We start from the raw sequence: 18,970 nt of genomic DNA, 5'->3' as shown, positions 1-18,970 counted from the left end.
GAAGCTAAAGGCAGTTTCTTCCCATTGTACAGGGGGGAAATGAAAGTGAGGTGCCTTGAATTGCCTAGATGGTAACTAGTCAATTCAGCATGTCAACACCTTTCCTTTAGGTGGTTCCTTATTTGGTGAATATAAAAAGAGTCAGTAGTCTTTAAACACAGCAACAATCTTTAAGCATGGATTGCAAAAAATTGCTCAAAATAATTTAAGTTTAGAAAGCACACGTGTGAATCATGGTAGGGAGATGTACTACATATATAAAGAAAGGCACAGAAATGATTGCTCAGGTTTCACCATGTCTCTCATGTACTAAGGGAGTAAAAGATGCAGCCAGCCAGGAGAAAACTGCCAGAGCAGAACCGAAAGGTTAACTGGGGGCTATAGAAAAAGATCCTATGGTCTAGACAAGCAAAAAAATGAAATAAAAATGAAATGAATGATTTGGCTTATGGGCAAAAAAAAAAAAAAATGTGCCATTAACTTGCTGCTCTTCCCTGTTGCTCCATCTTCCATTGTCTTCCCCTTCTTTTATTGCAATCTTCTTCTATCTGAAGTCTGTCTGATGTATTTAACTTACCACCCATCCTCTTGAGCCAGTAACAGCGGTTATTACCTCTGGAAAGGCTGGTGCTTTTTCATTCCCTCTGCCCCAAACTGAGAATTCCTCTATAAAGTCTCATCAGGGAAAGGCAGCTTGGTATCTTCTCTTTTAAAATACTCTCATTTCAGAATAATTTGTCACTGGCCAAACTGACTAAAGTTAATGGGAATGAAAGCCAAAATGTAAAGGTACTACGTTGTGTGTCTTAGAGTCATGTATAATGATGTCATCTAAATAAAGAATCCTATAAGGTAGTTCTCTATTTACAATCATAATTGAGTCCAACATTTCTGTTGCCAAGCGAAACATTTGTTAAGTGAATTTGCCCCATTTTACGACTGTTCTTGTCACAGTTCTTAAATGAATCACTGCAGTTGCTAAGTTAATAACACAGTTGTTAAACGAATCTGGTTTCCCCATTGACTAGGCTTATAAGAAGGTTGCAAAAGGTGATCAGGTGATACCCCTCCCAGGACACTGCAACTGTCATAAATATAAGTCAGTTGCCAAGCATCTGAATTTGGATCACATGACCATGGGGATGCTGCAATGGTCGTAAGAGTGAAAAACGATCATAAGTCACTTTTTTCACTTTTTATAACTTTGAACAGTCATTAAAAGAACTATTGTAAGTCGAGGATCACCTACAATGTGAATCACAACGGAATGTGACTGCTTTGCCAATTAGAGATGTTTCAGGTATGATTGTTTATGTCCAAATCTCTTTTCCATTATAGATCTGAAGGTGACATGGATGAATTCCCAGTTTCCCATCCAGATGGTTTGTTTCAGCAAGGCAGTTGTTGTATGATGCACCCTAACATGATGGAAAGTTGTTGATAGTTCTATTTAGAAGCATATCACAAGATATGTAAACATAATATACAATTTGTCAGATTTTCATCTAGCCCTTTCCCATATCCACAACTAAGGAAGTTGAACTTGGCAAGTTGTGGTTGCCAAGAGTTTTTTATTTTGCAGATCTCTTAAAAGCACAGACATTTAGAAGAGGAACAGTTCATCTTTGTTTTAATTTCAGCTATATGGAAAAAATCAGCACTGTAAAGCTGTGACTGATCAGAGCACATCCCTTGAGGAATGGACTTCCTATGGCCCCTTTTTAAATTTCATCATGATGAACACAATTATTTTTCCTCTAGTGATTATTTTTTTAAAAAAATTCAAGGATAGCATAGTCTGAATGCACAATGGATTCCAGTAATCACTGGGAAAGTTTTCATAGGCTGTTTAATAAGCAATGATTATGAAGCAGTGTGAGCATTGTGATCCTTCAAAGAAAATAAACCCCATTGTTCTCTAAACGTCTGTGCAGACTGAGGAAAAAAAGCTAATTGTCTAAATCCTTTCTTAATTCAAAGCTAGTGCAGATTGGGAAAAGACTACCACTTAGATTCCACCCATTTTCCCACTTTGGGTTCTAGGAATAGTTAATATTATGGACAAAAGGATATATATATATATATAGAGAGAGAGAGAGAGAGAGATTTTTTTAAAGTCACAGTAAGCCATATTGCACCTGTCACTGTCCTCACTTCTGTGAAGTCGCAATCATTTGTAGCTATCACTTCATGAACTCTGTTCCACACATTCATTCCATATGCAAACATTTCCAATCCAGCTGCATTTCTGTCACTTTCTCCTCACCATCTGCAGATCAAAGACATGTTCAGTTTGGTGCTGTCTATGTGTTGTGAATTTGGAGCTTCAAGGCAACACCTTTCGCCAATTATTGCTGAGCCCAAATTAGCCAGAAGCCATCAATGCTCCCTGTATAAACTTGCTCACTGCTGAGTTTATTACCCCTTCTCAGCTTCCTGCTCCTGGTAAAATACCAGCCCTTCATCTTTTCTTACTTAAAAAGAAGCAAAAAAAAAAAAAGGTTTCTAGTAATATCCACTCTTGTAATATTCACATAGTCCATATGTTTGTCCACATTTATTTGTATGCATTTTTTTGGTGGTTTGCTAAATATTTTACATATATTCTGTCTCCAGCCCACTTAAGAAACACCAGTTTAAACTGTGCTGAAAAACAAATTGGCATCTGGAATGATTTCCAATAATCTTCACTAGTAGTATATCGTATAGTACATTGTAATACATTAAACCAGAAGTCATAATCATAGATCAATGGGGCATTCAGAAAGGAATGATTTAAGTTTCTCTTACTCTTAGGCTGGGGACAAAATGAAGATAAAGTTGTGGAACACAGCAGGAAAAAGATAGTGCTAGGGCATACTTGTGCTATTGTTACATGCAAGTGGAAAAAACTCCTCCATCCAAACAAAAGCTCAGAATTTGCAGTTTCCTTGGCAATAATTAACAAATAGAACTAGCTCTCAGGTATGAAACCAAACGTTAAAATTCCAGGTGACTTTTTCCCAATAGTTTCATGTATCTATTTGAAAATAATTTGGCAACTGTGACTAATTGTGATCTTGCCATATCTTCATCTACTGTGCCAGTTATAGTTTTTCCTAGACTAGGAGGTGTTGGTCATAGTTACTCATGCCTTAAACACCTCTTGTTTGAACTGTTGCAATGCATTTTACATGGGGCTGCCCTTGAAGATTACATGGAAACTTCAATTGATCCACAACGCAGTAGGTCATGTGGTGTCAAGGAACTTCTAGTCTTTCCATGTGATTTCTCTACTGCACGGGTTCCATTAACTCGTCCTTAGTTTTTTGTCCTTAGTTTTTTCCAGATGTAATTCAAATGCTAATTGTTACATTTCCATTTGAGATGCTGACCTGAGCCAACTAGTAATCTTATCCAATATGAATCTGTGGAGTAGGAAGAATGACTGAGATTGTGCTTTTTGGTACTGCCCCCAGTCTTCATGTTTGTCAAAAGACTAAAATACTGTATAGAATAGAATAGAATTCTTTATTGGCCAAGTGTGATTGGACACACAAGGAATTTGTCTTGGTGCATACACTCTCGGAGTACATAAAATAAATGATACATTCGTCAAGAATCATAAGGTACAACACTTAATGATAGTCATAGGGAAACAGTAAATATGAATCTTAAGGATACCAGCAACAAGGTTACGGTCATAAGTGGGAGGAGATGGGTGATAGGAACGATGAGAAGATTAATAGTAATGCAGACTTATTAACTAGTTTGACAGTGCTGAGGGAGTTATTTGTTTAGAAGAGTGATGGCGTTCGGGAAAAAACTGTTCTTGTGTCTAGTTGTTATGATGTGCAGTGCTCTATACTGTCGTTTTGAGGGTAGGAGTTGAAACAGTTTATGTCCAGGATGCGAGGGGTCTGTAAATATTTTCACAGCCCTCTTTTTGACTTGTGCAGTATACAGGTCCTCAATGGAAGGCAGGTTGGTAGCAATTGTTTTTCTGCAGTTCTAATTATCCTCTGAAGTCTGTGTCTGTTTTGTTGGGTTGCAGAACCAAACCAGACAGTTATAGAGGTGCAGATAACATTTGTATGTATACAAATATACATATAGAAGTTCAGTTTCAGTTGGAATGGTGGAGTCTCTGAAGTGATAAAACCCTTTTGTGATCTTGTAACTCTGGCAAATGACTACCTGGTGATCTCATTGTTGTTTGGTGGTTGTCTTTAAATATTTGTTCTTAATCAGTAGAAAATCACACAGAATTCAGTTAGTCATTTCTTCAACAGGAGGCAGGAGTAATATATATGTTCACTGCTTTGAGTTAGTTATACAAATAATAAGGGCAGGATAAATAAAATAAATAAGTGTATACTCTAAAATTAGGACATAATACTTAACAGAGTATGAAGTATTGCAGTGTTAATATATTCCAGCCAAATATCCTTCTTCTCTGAGTCATTCATAGATCATATAGCCCTTGGCAGATATTTGATAGAGGGGAGATTATAATTACAACAGAACCATCTTACTATGCCTGATCCTTTGATCTCCTAGATATAGCTAAGAATAACTTTATAGAATAGAATAACAGAGTTGGAAGGGACCTTGGAGGTCTTCTAGTCCAACCCCCTGCTTAGGCAGGAAACGCTACACCACTTCAGACAAATGGTTATCCAATCTCTTCTTAAAGATTTGAATTAAATGATCAGCAGTGTACTATGTGCATGATCGAAGTGTGAACAGTGTTCTCTGGGAATAGATTTTAGGTTTTGCTGAAGGGTAAATCGGTTGGTGCAATTACCCCCTGCCTCTCTGTTAGCCCCCTACAAGGTAGTCCAGACAAGCACCACAACCAGGACTCTAGCTTTACCTTTATTAATAAGATGTATTTAATAGAATCTCGCAAGACTGAAAGAATTTCTCCCCTTCTTTCCTTTTACTTTCTGGAAAACTAGAAACAGAAATTCCTTCTGAATTATGCCTTCCTTCTTTCTGTGGGCTCTGATATTTTTATATAACAGTTGCCCAATCTATGGCTTTTCCTCTTGTCTTTCAAGGTCATTCCCACATACCATTACATTCTCTCCCCATCCCCCACTTTCACCCTGGTTTTTGAAAAATGATTTTCTTGTCGACTAAACATATTTTCACTTTTTTTAAAAAAAAAATAAGACTTAGATTGCTTTCATTCATAGATTTTTCATCATGCTTCTTACCTCTATAAAACTATATTCTTTAATTTTACCTTTTATTGTAAAATGACTTCTTTCTGCCTTTTACCTGACTTGTTTACATTTATATATATATCCCAAAATAGCAAACGTGGCAATATGTACAAAAATGCACTTACAGTTTTTACACTAAACTGTCTTACATATGTTGTCGGGAGTTAAGTTCCAACTGAGGGTTTGGCAGTCCCTCAGGAAATGATACAACATTGCAGCCATGAAAATAATGCATAATGAAAATAATTATTTCTATAATCCTTGTTTTGTAAATAAACTACTTAAACTATATTAATCAACTCCCAAGTACAGAATCCATTCAAAGTCCTTGTATTTTTATGTAAGTCAATCCATTTTTTAACCATGATGCCAAGAGTTTCCCCCCCCCACCATAGTGAGCTAATTTGGCATGTAACTAATAGCTAACTAGATTTGTTTTGTGGGTATTGCTCCAGAAAGTAGTGAATATTGTATCAGAAATCATAAACAAAGATGCTAGCCATAATTTTTCTTAAATCCTTCATTTAAAGACATTTGATATCTTGAGACCTGGTGCTCACCGGCTTTGCCCACATCAGGATCCTGGGATACTGCTCGGTCAGTGAGTGGTGCTCTGCCTGGCTGGAGGGGGGGTTGTCTGCTGGGTGGGCACCAAGTGGCTGGAGGTGCCGGGCGGCTGCTCTCTTGCGAGCAGGCTCCCAAAGAGCTGGTCACAGGGACGTGAGGACGAGGGCATGGCCTTGGGCGAACAGCTGACAAGCAGCGCAACACAGCAGTGCAACACAGCAGCAACCATGAAGATCCCCAAAATAATAAGACTCCCGATAATAAGGCCAAGCCCTTATTTTGGGGTTCAAAAGAAAATAAACCCTGTCTTATTTTTGGGCAAACAAGGTAATACTGCAATTACAGTATCTCTTTGTTCTTCGGTTGATTCTCCTTGCAGTATAAAATTATTAAGAGGCCCCTTCCCTTTCTTTCCCTTCCCACACAAGAGGTGTCCAGATAGGAAATTAATAACTTATGATCATCTCCCATCCATCTTCATCCCATCCGAATAACCTGAGGTACCTTGAAAAAGTGGAATCTTTAGAAGGCAAAAGAGGTAATATAAACCCACTGAGCAGAGAGGTATAGGAGGCAGGCACAAACTGAATCAACTATCAATTAGAAAGAATGGACCGTGTTTTTTTGGTTTTTTTTTTTTTAGCCCTGGGGCCTCACTGATTCTACCTTTCCCCCTCTTTTTTTCCCCTTCTCAGAGTGCTTTGGGTATTAAGGCTCAGAATCCTGGCTCAGCAGATATCATTGTAATCCTTGCACTAATCTCCACACACCAAGCTCTCTTCTCTGTCTCCTGTTTTAGTTCTGCCTGCCTTAGTGACTCGTTGAAACTACATCACCCTGTGCCCTAAAGGCAGTTTGAAGTAACCTGGTGCTAGCTGGCAGAGGAGGTGAGATCAAAGTGCTCTCCCTCTCTCAGGCACTGCCAGACACCCTCAATGAACCCTCAGCTGTTATTTTTGTAGGAATTATTCTCCTCAGCAATTAAGGATCTATTTCCCAACTCTTTCCTCTCATAAAGTTAACATATGGGAGTCAATGCAATCTCATCTCACTCCAATTTTCTGGGCATATTTAACATTCAGGGGAATTACACGATTGGAAAACAGGCTCCTGTTTATCACCAACTCAGAATATACCCAGGAAAGATCAGGGACTTTTTTGATCTAAAAACTGACTCCTCCACATTTTGGTTTCTGTTTTATTGTCTAGAAAAGGCACAGCTCTTCCTGGGACAGGGTTTTTTTTTTTTTTTAAAGGAGTGATTCAGTCATGTGTTTTACCCAGGAAAACAACATAAATCTTTAGGATAGATGGGCAAACTATACCTTTCCATAAACCTTTCCCTATAGAGAACCTTAAATTTTTCTACAAAGTTTCCAATGTTAATGTGCAAAAAGGAAAACTATTGAAACCTTGAGGTGGGATTAGTCCATAAATTTTGGCTTTTGACCAGGCCCAATAAAGTTCCTTGTCTTGGATCTTGCTAGTTCTTGAATATAGCATCTGGCATACCAATGACTAATGGAGCTGCTAATCTTAAAAAAGAAAAAAAAACAAGAAGCAAAATAGTTAATCTTCTCTGTGTTTTGACACTGTAGTGGAGTATTGCACTGGATCCCTATTGATCCATGCACACAAATATTTTCTACATTTCTCAAAAAGATTTGCACATCAATATATTCATCTATGTCGTAATATTATTATCATGTCCTGTATATCCTTGCAGAAAGATAAAGATAGCAAAAAGTTGGCATGACTTCCTCCTTTCTTTTATTTGACGTAAGGGAAAATTGTTCCAAATAAACAAGAAAATAGTCAGCCAAGCCTATCCTGAGAACTGTTTTTACTGGTTGAGTGCATATGATTGTTTATCTAGGATGGAATGCAGAAACGAATCTGTTTTCCTTTGGAAAGGTCCATTCTAACCAATGTGGACTTTACATTTGAATGAGAGGTGTGGGAAATCTGTATTAACGATTTAACCATTCTCGTGTAACATTGCTCTTGGTGCTTTGGAGAAGTGGTATGTGAGCATGTGCAGCTGTTTTCAGATCAGCGATATCAAGCTACCCCTAGATAAGTTGAACAAGACCAGCTATTTATGATAAAAGCCTGAAATACTGGGCTTTTTCACACCTCTGCTTTCAAGCATTGGAAAAAGAACTGGCAGAAAGGCCTCTCTCTCTCTCTCTCTCTCTCTCCCCCTCCCTCCCTAAAAGAACAGGCATGGCAGATGTTAGCTGAAACACCGTTTCCAAGGGTAACCACAGGGGCCACATATACACGCTTCCAGCCAGCAGGGCTGGTGTCTTTTCACTCGTCTCATGCAGTGTGCCTGTTATGCAGCAAGGAAACAAATGCAAGCCAAGTGGGGACTCAGAATGATTGTCCTCTTTCCCCAGGTGTCAGAGTGAAAAACTGCCAATGTTAAAGAGCATAAATGAGCCCCACATTGCCAGAATCTTGACCCCCATCAGGTATCATTACCCAGGAAAGCCAGCACAGAAAAGGATTTTCTGCAGGTGATGCCAGTGCTTACCTTTTATCCTTCGAAGGCCCCTTTTGGAGCCAAGGAAGAGATCACCTATCTTTCTTTTTCACAGTCAAATAAAGCACCTATCTTGATGTTTATGGAGCAAACACATGGTGTACAGTACAGCCTGACAGATGGTCACTTAAACAAAGGAGAGAAGGAATGAATAGAAACTAAAGAGACATGGAAATTTCTTATTGACAAAGTCTAAAAATATTTCTTGGCTTGTTTGTTTTACAAGAACAGGAGGAATATTACATATGCTTGATGATTAAATAACGTTCTTAAGTACCACAGAAGAAAATTATATGAAGCATTTAGGACTGGGAAGAATCAGAATTTAATTCTAATCTGTGTACTAAAACTATGATGGGGTTTAAGTCGGGTTCCCGAATCAGATTGCAAAATCCAGACCGAGAGGCTTAAGTTTCTTGGGCTTCATTTGTGTTTCTCCTGTGGTTTGGATTGTATGGCAGCACAAGTGTCTGATCAGAGACTTAGACAAAGATGTAAATGTTAAAAGCACAGAATGCACAACGCCCCTTGAAGAAGGAACATAACTTCTCAGTTGCTGCAGGGAGCGGAGATGTGTTACTGAGCTTGTGTTTGCGGAAGAATCCACAGATCTTGCACTCCACCCCCACAGGGTGGAAACAAAGCTGCTGGGCTGACAAGCTGTTGATGGATGGAGCCTTGCCCAACCCAACCCTGCAGGGTCGCCTGTTGCATCAGGCACCTCCTCTCTCCGGAGACTGCCTGCAACAGAAACAGGAAAGGTGGGGGGGGGGGGAAAGATTTTTTTTCTCCCTTGCCGCTCCCAGCAAACACTAAGTCAACTCAGCTGCATTATCTTGGCAACAGTTATATGATTGGTTGGTTGGCAGAAGCCAGTGGGCCAATTGGGGCTTCAGCACTTTAGAGGGTTAAAATGGAGAAGCGTGATTTCTTTTTTTTTTTCCTCCAGGGCTATGGAAGGGGAAAGGGGCCTTTCAGATTCAGCCTGATGGGCAGCTTAGGGAGGGGTGGTTGGCAGCTGCTTCTTGTCGAGGCATATTTTCCCACCTCTACCCCACTTTTCCTAAGGCCTAATCTTGTTTCATTGAGCTATGCATGAAAGGCTCTTTCCCTCTTTGCTTTCCCACCCTTCTAAACTGTGCTGATGCAGCTAGATTGAGCCTTGAAGAGTATAGCTCCAGCCAGCCTGGGATCAAGCATTTACTTCCATTCCAATCAATTTTTTAAAACATACTTTACTAAATTTCTGCAAAGGCTAACATAAAAAACAAGAAAAAAAAGGAATTGAGAAGGGAAGGGGAAGGTTCAAAAGAATAAGGAAAAAAGAAATAGAAAAAAGGTAACTTCCAATTTTCTTTGATACAGTTGCAAATATGAAATATATTAACTTTTTGATCTAAAACTCAATACTAACAGTATTTCTATAATAATAAAAAAATTCTAATCATTATAATTCCACAATTAATACAACATTTTTTACAGTTTCCAGCAAAAAACGATTTCCAAATAGAAACAAAGCTAGACAAAGCCTATTCTTTAATCAAAGTAGTTAATTTCATCTTCTTGGTCACTTCCATTAATTTCACCATCCATTCTTCCATTGTGGAAATCTTTAAGTCTTTATCTATACAAAAGTCTTGCTGCCATTATCATATATAAAAACAAAGCCTCATGTTTTTTTTCTCCAATTACTTATCCATCAAACCAAAAAGAAAAACTTATGTATTCAATTATTTTAAGAATTTTCTGAATTAAAGTACATATTTTATCCCAGTAACTCAAGTCTTGTTACAATCATTTTTATTTGCTTGCTTTTCAGATGAAACAAACTCACACAATAGCACTGGAATGTTAGTGGCTATGGATCACTCAGAATGGAGAAATTAGTTTGGAAGTCCCAAAGAAGATACAATTAAAGTTGTTGGGAATGGATTGATTTTCTCAAGGCAGTTTAAAGAAGTATGTAACTCCAGAGGACTTTTCTCTAAATAAACTCAAACACATTATTAAACAGTATGTTTGTGAGCAGTTCAATATCCATGCTCTTCTTTGACAGAGCTATTAGGTTAATACATAATGGGAATTTCTTAAGCATAGTGCACCTGGACCGCAGTAAAGCCTTCAGCAGGACAGCTTATGACATTCTCTTTAATAAACTGGTTTAATATGGGTTAGATGATAACTACTGTGAGTTGGACTCAGAATTAGTTGAATGACTGTATCCAAAGAGCGCTCATTAATGGAGTGAAGTATTGAGAGATGTGTCTGGGAACCTGGCCTATCAATGACTTGGATGAGGGATATATTTACCAAGTTTGCAGGTGATAGAAAGCTGGCAAGGATGGTTAGTACAGAGAAGGAACATTCAAAAAGGTCTAGAACAGTTTGGAGAATGAGTGAAGTGAATAAGATGGTATTTAAAAGGGAGAATGTAAAAATCTGTTTCTGGGTAGAAAATGAAAAACACAAATACAGGATAGGCAGACCTGACTTGGCAGTACCATTTGTGAAAGAGATTCAGGTGTCTTGTTGGTTGCAAGTGAAACATGAGCTGACAGTGGAATCCTGCTGCTAAAAAGGCAAACATTATCACTGGGTGCCTTTAATTGGGCTATAGGGGCCAGATCATAAGAACCATTTGTTCCAGTTAGGCCATTTGAAAAACTGTACCCCAGTTCAGCGCATTATAGTTCAGAAAGGAAAATGACAAATTAGAGTAAGTGACTCAACAGGAGGGCTATCAAGATGGTGAGCAGCTTCAAAATCAAGCCATATAAGGACTGGCTAAAATATGTGTTTTGCCTACAGAAGAGATAATTGAGGAGAGATATGATAATATTCTTCAACTACCTTGTCACATAGAAGAGGGGCTAAACATATTTCTGTTGCTGCAAAGTGCAAAGCAAGAAGCAGCTGGTTAAAATTACAAGGAAATAGATTCTGGCTAGATATCAGGAAGAACTTCCCGAGTGCATAAGTCATCAACCTGTGGAACGTGCTGTGACATGAAGGATTGAATTCTCTGCTGGAGGTTGTCAGAGGCTAGATCCCACAATGAGTGGCATTGGATTAGATGATTTCCACATATATCTGAACTTTCTGATCTTAGATTTTTTCATAAGGAATGGACCTAGAGAAAGGACTGGCTGGATCTTCTGCATCTTAAACTTGGATATGAGACTGTGTCTTAGTTAGTATAATAAACTTATTCAGGTTAAGCTGGGTACACTCCAACCAGGTTTCACACAATTTCTTGAGTGATGCTGGGAAAAGTCAGTTTAAAATGATTCCCTCTACTCCCAAAGATCCCTTCCTTCATCATGGGTTAAAAAATTTATGAGAAGGCATATTTATTTTAAGATTATTTGAAGAATTATTACAGATTTGTGTAATAATGTGTGTGATAATTTGCTGCTATTTTTATAGTTGTAATTGTTTGATTTATATAACGGTTTCTGACTATTTCCTGAAAAAAGAAAGGAAAATACATGAATTTCCTACTTTTTTTTTTTTTGGTTGTAAATCTTAATATTCTGTGAAATACAGTTTATATCTCAGTTGGAACAGTGATTGTTTTCAGTGCATTTTCCTGATATCAAAACAGTAACTTGACACCAAAAAGAGATTCTTGAGAATTACTATGCTTTCTTTTTCTAATAAAGTTCTTGATAATGGCTAAGAAATTCCAAACCTAATCATAATACACATACATATAAAACATATGGTTAAAAATGAAGTAAATTATGAAATACTACTTAGCCAAAACTTTCAAAGAATAATAACAAAAGCTTTCCAAAAGATAATTCTTTTTTAAAAAAGTGGATGAAACTCCAATAAACCAAAGAATATTCTTTTCACAGGAGATAATACAGTTAACCACTGTTGCAGAAATACACCTTTTGCATGTTATTATTAGTCATACGGTACTCAAAAAGTCTTAGTATACATATGAATGCTTTAGCACCAGGTCTTAAGAAACAGAAAGATTTCAAAGGATAAGATATTGTCTAAGGCAGGACTGTCAAACTCGCGGCCCAGATGAATCACACGCTGGCCAAGCCCACGCCCAGTTTAGCGAGGGGAAAAAAAGTTGTGATACATCATGTGACACTCCTGCTCCAAGGTGACTTAAACTAAGCCAGAATATTATGAGTAATAATTAGCATTTGAATTGTTCTCAGGAATAAATATATATCCAGAATGGTTTGCTTACTGTGATGGCCATGTTCTGTGTAGGTCAAAATGATTTCATTGTTGACCACTCCTCAAGGACTATACTGATGGTTTATGTTAAATTTTGCAAAAAAAAAAGAAGAGCTGAGTTTGGTTTACATCCTTTTGAGCAAGATTTGATAGGTTGCGGTCTGCTCCACATTTTCTAGTTCCATGATTCTTATCTCATTCTGAGAAAAGAGCTGGCAATGGGGTTGCCCTGAAGCAATGCATTTAGGGCTTTGTCATAAGATAGTTGATAGCCCATAGTATTGAGATGAGGTCTATTAGCAGGAGATAAGGTGGCCTCAGAATTTAGTAAATGATGGGCAGAGAGAAATCATCATGATTCAACAGCAGGGAGAGGCCAGGGCACTGTTTTGTATAAGTAGGAAACAAGGGAACAGCCTGCACTGGAGTGAGTCTAGGATTGAGAGATAAGTGGTTTGGTATTTGTTGAGATGTTAATGTAAAGATCTTGACAAGTAGTAAATAAATTGCATCTCAGAAAATCACAATAAGCCTCCAGTGATTTCATGCTAAGGAAACAACTCAACTCTCAGAGCTGAAATTCTTCTTACTCAAAGATCTAGAGTGTGAAGTTCTAAGATCTCTTTCATTGATGGTACGAGTCATCTCTACACTACATTGTACAACTACAATGTACAATGTACAGTTGTACATTGTACAACTACTCCAACCCTTCTAGAGCAAGTCTTTTGAAAAAGATGGGTGGACCACAGTAGAACTCCTCTCCCCTCCCCAACCCAAAAATATTACTCACCCGTTTGCTTCTGTTCTTGTATTTAAGCCAAAAGTGAGGGCCTTAAGGCTAGAGAGTGGCTCAGAAGAGGAGGAGTCCTCTACTAGAAACATGTACATTTTTGTGCCAGGGTGTTGTCTACATTCTTTTGCTGCTGTAAAATGTGTTAGTTTTGTAAGGGAACTTGGCATTCAAAGGTAAGGTTCTGCCCAAGGAACAAAGGCAAGAGCATATTGGGTTTCCCAGCACAGGAAAAGGGAGGATGGCACTGGCAGCTCTAAGAATCTGCAATCTTACTTGAAGCACAAGTAGTCTGTGACACAAATGCTCACCCACAACAGCATATTTTCCAGCCTACTCACTTAGGCTGGAATGCAGGCTGAATATACTGACACTAAGTAATGAAAAAGATCAAGTAGCCAAACATGATGATCTGTTACTAGCAGTGATTAGGAGAGGGGAGAGAAACTTTATGCAACTTTTAAACGCCAGTAAAGGTGACATTCCCCCCCCCACAACTCCTTTATTACAGTTCCAAATGCTGCTAAAGCTAAAGGGGAAAAAAGATATATGGCAGTGCACTTCTTGTGGATAATAACGTATAAGCAAGGTCCTAGCAGGGCCATGGCCTAGCATGTGATCCATATACTCACTGAGTTCATACACACGAATCAATGTTTTGTTTAACCATGGTTTATTGACTAAGTCACTATGGGCTTGTATATAAACATAAGTCAAAACTCTGTTGGTTCATAATTTACTAGAATGACTGCAAAACCATAATCAAAGAAACCACAAAATTATAACACTATAATAACATGAACAATGAATTTGATAATGTAGCTGCTGACATCCGACTTGTTTGGGGCAGTTTCCTATACCTCCAGATTTTCTTATCCTTGTATAGAATAAAGCCAATTTAAAACTAATTTGTGAAGTTAGCAGTGAATTGACTAGCTGACTTCTTATTAAATCCACTAGGCAAGCTTCCTCAGATTGATATTCCACCTGTGTTGGGAACAGAGCATCTACAATTCCCAGTTAACAGAGCCAACTAATTGTTAAAATATCACAGGGAAATTTTTATTTTGTATTCAGGAAAACATATAGGCGTTGGATGGCATTTCTCTCCACATACAGGCAATTGATTATTATCTGTAAGTGATTCCAAAGAAAATAATAGTTGTTGCAGATCAGAAGATTGAGGCTGCACAAACTTTACAAAAGTTAATGTGGCAATGGGGGCCCAGCTACAAATTACATACAATCATATAATCTTTAACGAGTGAAAAAAAATGAATGAGACATTTGATATAGGAAATGTAGCAACAGAGAAGATGTTTAATCTCTATCCCATCCACAATTTCTTAATTTAGAATTCATTTATCTTGATGTTTTTATTCTGATGGCAGTTGGAATGTGGAAAAACACACATGTGAGGAAAAAAAAATTCACAGCTATCTCTTTGCTTCTTGAATGTCTCTGAATCTCATTTTCTTACTTTATTTCTAATACAAACAGGATTGGGATGTCAGAATAGATCTGGAAGGACCTTGGAGGTCTTCTAGACCAACCCCCTGGTCAAACAGAAGACCCTATACCATTTCAGACAGGTGTCTGTCCAGTCTCCAGTGATGAAGCACCTACAACTTCTGAAAGTAAGCTGTTAATTGTTCTCACTATTAGGAAGTTTCTCCTTAATTCCAGGTTGCTTCTCTCCTTGATTAGTTTTCATCCAATATTTTTTGTCCTGTCCTCTGGTACTTTAGAAAATAAGTTGACCCCCCTCTTTGTGGCAGCCCCTCAAATACTGGAATACTGCTATTATGTCCCTCCTAGTCCTTCTTTTCTCTAGACTAGTCAAACCCAAATCCTGCAACCGTTCCTCATATGTTTTAGTCTCGAAGCCTTTAATCATCTTAGTTGCTCTTCTTTGCACTTTTTTCCCCAAAATCTCAACATCTTTTTTTTGTAATGTGGTGACCAAAACTGGATGTAGTATTCCAGGTGTGGCCTTACTAAGGTTTTATAAAGCAGTACTAAAATTCCATGTGATTTTAATTCTATGCCTCTGTTTATACAACCAAGGATTGTATTAGCTTTTTTGGCTGCTTCTGTGCACTGCTGATTCTTACTGGCTATTGGCCAATAGGAAAGTGGAATCTAATCTTCTCTAAGTGGGACTGATCTTTGCTGGAAGAGCATGCCCTTAGTCTATGAATACTTCTTCTCCATCAGTCTTTGAGAATCCCCAGGTGATAACAGTGGCAAGGAGTGTGTTTGCACAATTTCATTTACGGGACCTAGAGCCAGTCTTACTTGCCCATACCTTACATAATCATAGACTTCTACACTGTATTCTGCCTAATATATATTATTTTATGAACTAATTATCATTGCTCCAGGAAAAAAAAACAAAAAACTATTCCTAGAGCTTCTTTCATGTAATGTCTTTTGGTATAGCCAATATTAATAAAGCATCAAGGGAAAAAAGAGCATTTCCTTCATAAGAAAAGCTTCCTTGCCTACTCAATTATTCCTGATATTTTTCTGCTTGTGAAATAGACTAGGCACATAAATGCCATGCATCTTTCTTCACCTCTAAGCTATTTTGCTTTTGCTGCATCAGGCAAAATCAGCTGTGATCCTAGAATTTATTACCATTGACCCTACCAAGCCATTGCTTTTGAATGACAACATTGACATCTTGTGGCAGAAATAAAGAGGTTTTGAATTGAAGATGGAGATGTGATGTATTGCTCATGATTCTTTGAATGTTAAAAGGAGATGATGGGAACTATGATCTAGCATATCTGGAAAACTCCAGTTTCAAAATGGCCAGAATATACTGGGTGGTGTGGTTGAAATGTATTTTTTTTTTAAAATTTGATTTATATGCCACCCTTTTCCGGAGACTCAGGGTGGCTTACAATGCGTTAAGCAATAGCCTTCATACTTTTGTATATTTATACAAAGTCAGCTTATTGCCCCCACAAACTGGGTCCTCATTTAACCTACCTTAGAAAGGATGGAAGGCTGAGTCAACCTTGAGCCTGGTAAGATTCGAACCTGCAGAAATTGCAGGCAGCTGTGTTAATTACAGGGTGCATTAAACCACTGTACTACCAAGGCTCTTAATACATTTAATTTGTATAGCTCCGGATATTCTTTTCCCCTCTTATTTCACATAATTTTTATTAAATATTTTAAAAGAGATGAAAATTAACAAGAACTAATGCAAAGTAAATAAAAGGAAAAAGAAAAAAATGTGGAGAAAAAGCCAAAAAAAGCATAAGAAACAATGAAAAGTAATAGAAATAGCTTCCATTTTCTTCACAGCAATTTTAAGTACAAGTATAGTGCAAAATTACCTCTATAGTACAAAAATCTCTCTTTTTCTATTTTTTTTTAAATAATCAAAATCATAAATCATAAGTTCATTATTTTCTGTTTCATGCAAAAAGTCTATAAGGGATTTCGGATCAATACTAAGCACAGATACTGTCTAATGTCTTCAATCAAGGAAATAAATTTAGCCATTTCTGCAAGTTCCATCATCTTCACCAACCTTTCCACCATTGTGGTTAGTGCCAAAATATATCACTTTTGTGCAGACAATAATACTAGTCTGGTTGTAGTTATCATGTATAAAAACAAGATCTCGTGATTTTTCCCCCTCGCTTTTCTCTTTCTGTGCCTTTCAATCCACATCACAATCCACATACCCATAGCAACAAAGCATGACAGTCTGGCTGATATTACCTTTATCTTTTGTTTTATTAAATCTGCCAATCACTTGCACTCTTTAGTAGTAAACAGAAAGCATTTCCAGAAAGGTCTGGTCTATTTGTCTAGTTTAATTCAAGTTTATGCAAAAGCACTATCACCAAAAGTAAAAATAGTACAAATGAAAATATAACTGTTTTCTTTATCCACCTTAAACTTTGTTAAATCATCTCTTTGTTTTTTTGTCAAAAGTTCTTGAGTCTTTAAATCTTCAAAGTCTCTTTTTTATTGTAATCCAGAAAAAAAAAGTTGCACTCACCAAGAGGAATGGTATCTTGCCACAAAGAAAATCTGTTTATCTGTAGACTGATTAAATGAAACGTGGTTAAGAAATTAAGAATTAAAAAATTAACTTGGCTGAATTTATTGTGTATATAAGCTACACTTTGGCTGTGGGCTTAGATGGGATTCTGTGACTCCCAGCTGTTTGATTTATGAGTCAACCACAAAACCTTCTAGTCCTGTAGTTTACTCATGAGAAGCAGCTGCTCAGAGTACAAGTGGACTATCTCACAATCTCTCCTTCATCCAGACAGGTTTTGTCAGCCAGCATCTGCCCATCAATCAACGCGGTCAGCCGTCACTGCTTCTTCAGAGACATCAAGTCCACCATAATCCTCACCAGAAGCCCTGCTATGGATAGAGTTCTAATGCTGTATTATGAAACCTTACCAATGAATAATGTCTGCACCAGAAAAGGAGCAGCATCATGCTTTCTGGGACTGCAGTGAAAGACCCCACATCAGGGGTGTCAAACTGGTGATCTGTGGGCCGGATGCATCACACTCAGGCTGGATGCGTCACACTCAGGCCATGCCCACCCCATCTCTGCAAAGGGGAAAAACGTTGCAAAAGGTCATGTGATGGAAATGTGACGCTGTGAGTTTGACACCTGTGCCCTGCATGAATAAAATTAGTGTGTGCTAGATTATCTAGGAGACAAGAAAATAAATTATGCTGAACATGAGATTTTGATGCCCTTGCCGTTTGCTTTGGGATCTCAGAAGAGCTGAGCTGGATCAAAATGCAGGTCATCTGTTCCAGAATTTTACACCTGCAATAGCAAACTGAAATCAATGGAAAATCTGCAAACCACCCCCCGCCACAATGTAAGGGACAGTAAGTCCCTGACTTACTGTAGTCAGTAAGTAGTCCCTGATTTACGATCACAGGTGAGTCCAAAATTTCTATTGCTTTTGTTTGTTAAATGAGTTTTGCCTCATTTTACGACCTTTCCTACCACAGTTGTTAAGCGAATCACTGCAAATCCCCATTAATTTGGCTTGTCAGAAGGTCACAAAAAGTGATTAAATGAGCCCGAGACACTGCAACCATCATAAATACATACCAGTAGCTAAGTACCTGAATTTTGATCCAGTGACCATGGAGATGCTGCAAGAGTCATAAGTGTGAAAACTGGTCATAAGTCACTTTTTCCAGTGCCATTGTAACTTCAAACAGTCACTAAATGAACTATTGTAAATCAAGGACTACAGTATGTGTAATTTCACTCTCAAATTTGTAATTCTGCTACTGGTAGAAAAACATCTCACCATCATAACTAGAAACCAGAAATAGCCTTGCTCTTTGTGCATATTTCATGTACACTATGGAATTCTTACTGCAATGTAGATAAGACAGTTCCTCCCAGCAAATACCGTATTTTTCGGAGTATAAGACGCACCTTAGTTTTTGGGGAGGAAAATAAGAAAAAAGCTGATTGGCAGGTGGATCGGCCTCCCAGAATACCCCCAATCAGCTGTTCCCAGAGATGAATTTTAGCAACAGGTTCCTTGGTTGTGAGCTCTGTGCCTTGCTTTTTTTGGCTTTTTTTTCTGCCTCTGAAACTTCTGAAACTCCGTTTGAGAAAAAACTTTTTTCTTG

The 18,970-nt window shown here is 37.9% G+C and overlaps 2 long non-coding RNA genes across 2 annotated transcripts; one reads left to right on the top strand and one right to left on the bottom strand.

Annotated features, from left to right (window-relative positions):
- Positions 1-3,491: 3,491 nt before the first annotated feature.
- LOC148114573 (uncharacterized) lies at positions 3,492-5,900 on the bottom strand. Its single transcript, XR_015733052.1, has 2 exons — positions 5,771-5,900; positions 3,492-4,221 (listed from the first exon to the last, which is right to left on the bottom strand). It is a non-coding gene; the product is annotated as an uncharacterized LOC148114573 (long non-coding RNA).
- LOC132710666 (uncharacterized) lies at positions 5,810-18,053 on the top strand. Its single transcript, XR_009621351.2, has 4 exons — positions 5,810-9,664; positions 10,145-10,284; positions 14,822-14,958; positions 17,619-18,053. It is a non-coding gene; the product is annotated as an uncharacterized LOC132710666 (long non-coding RNA).
- Positions 18,054-18,970: the final 917 nt, after the last annotated feature.

Source organism: Pantherophis guttatus, chromosome 3, assembly GCF_059756535.1.
Source record: "Pantherophis guttatus breed Tessera chromosome 3, ASM5975653v1, whole genome shotgun sequence".
In the NCBI taxonomy this organism is placed as follows: Eukaryota; Metazoa; Chordata; class Lepidosauria; order Squamata; family Colubridae; genus Pantherophis; species Pantherophis guttatus.
This window is presented reverse-complemented; position numbering and strand designations above follow the sequence as displayed.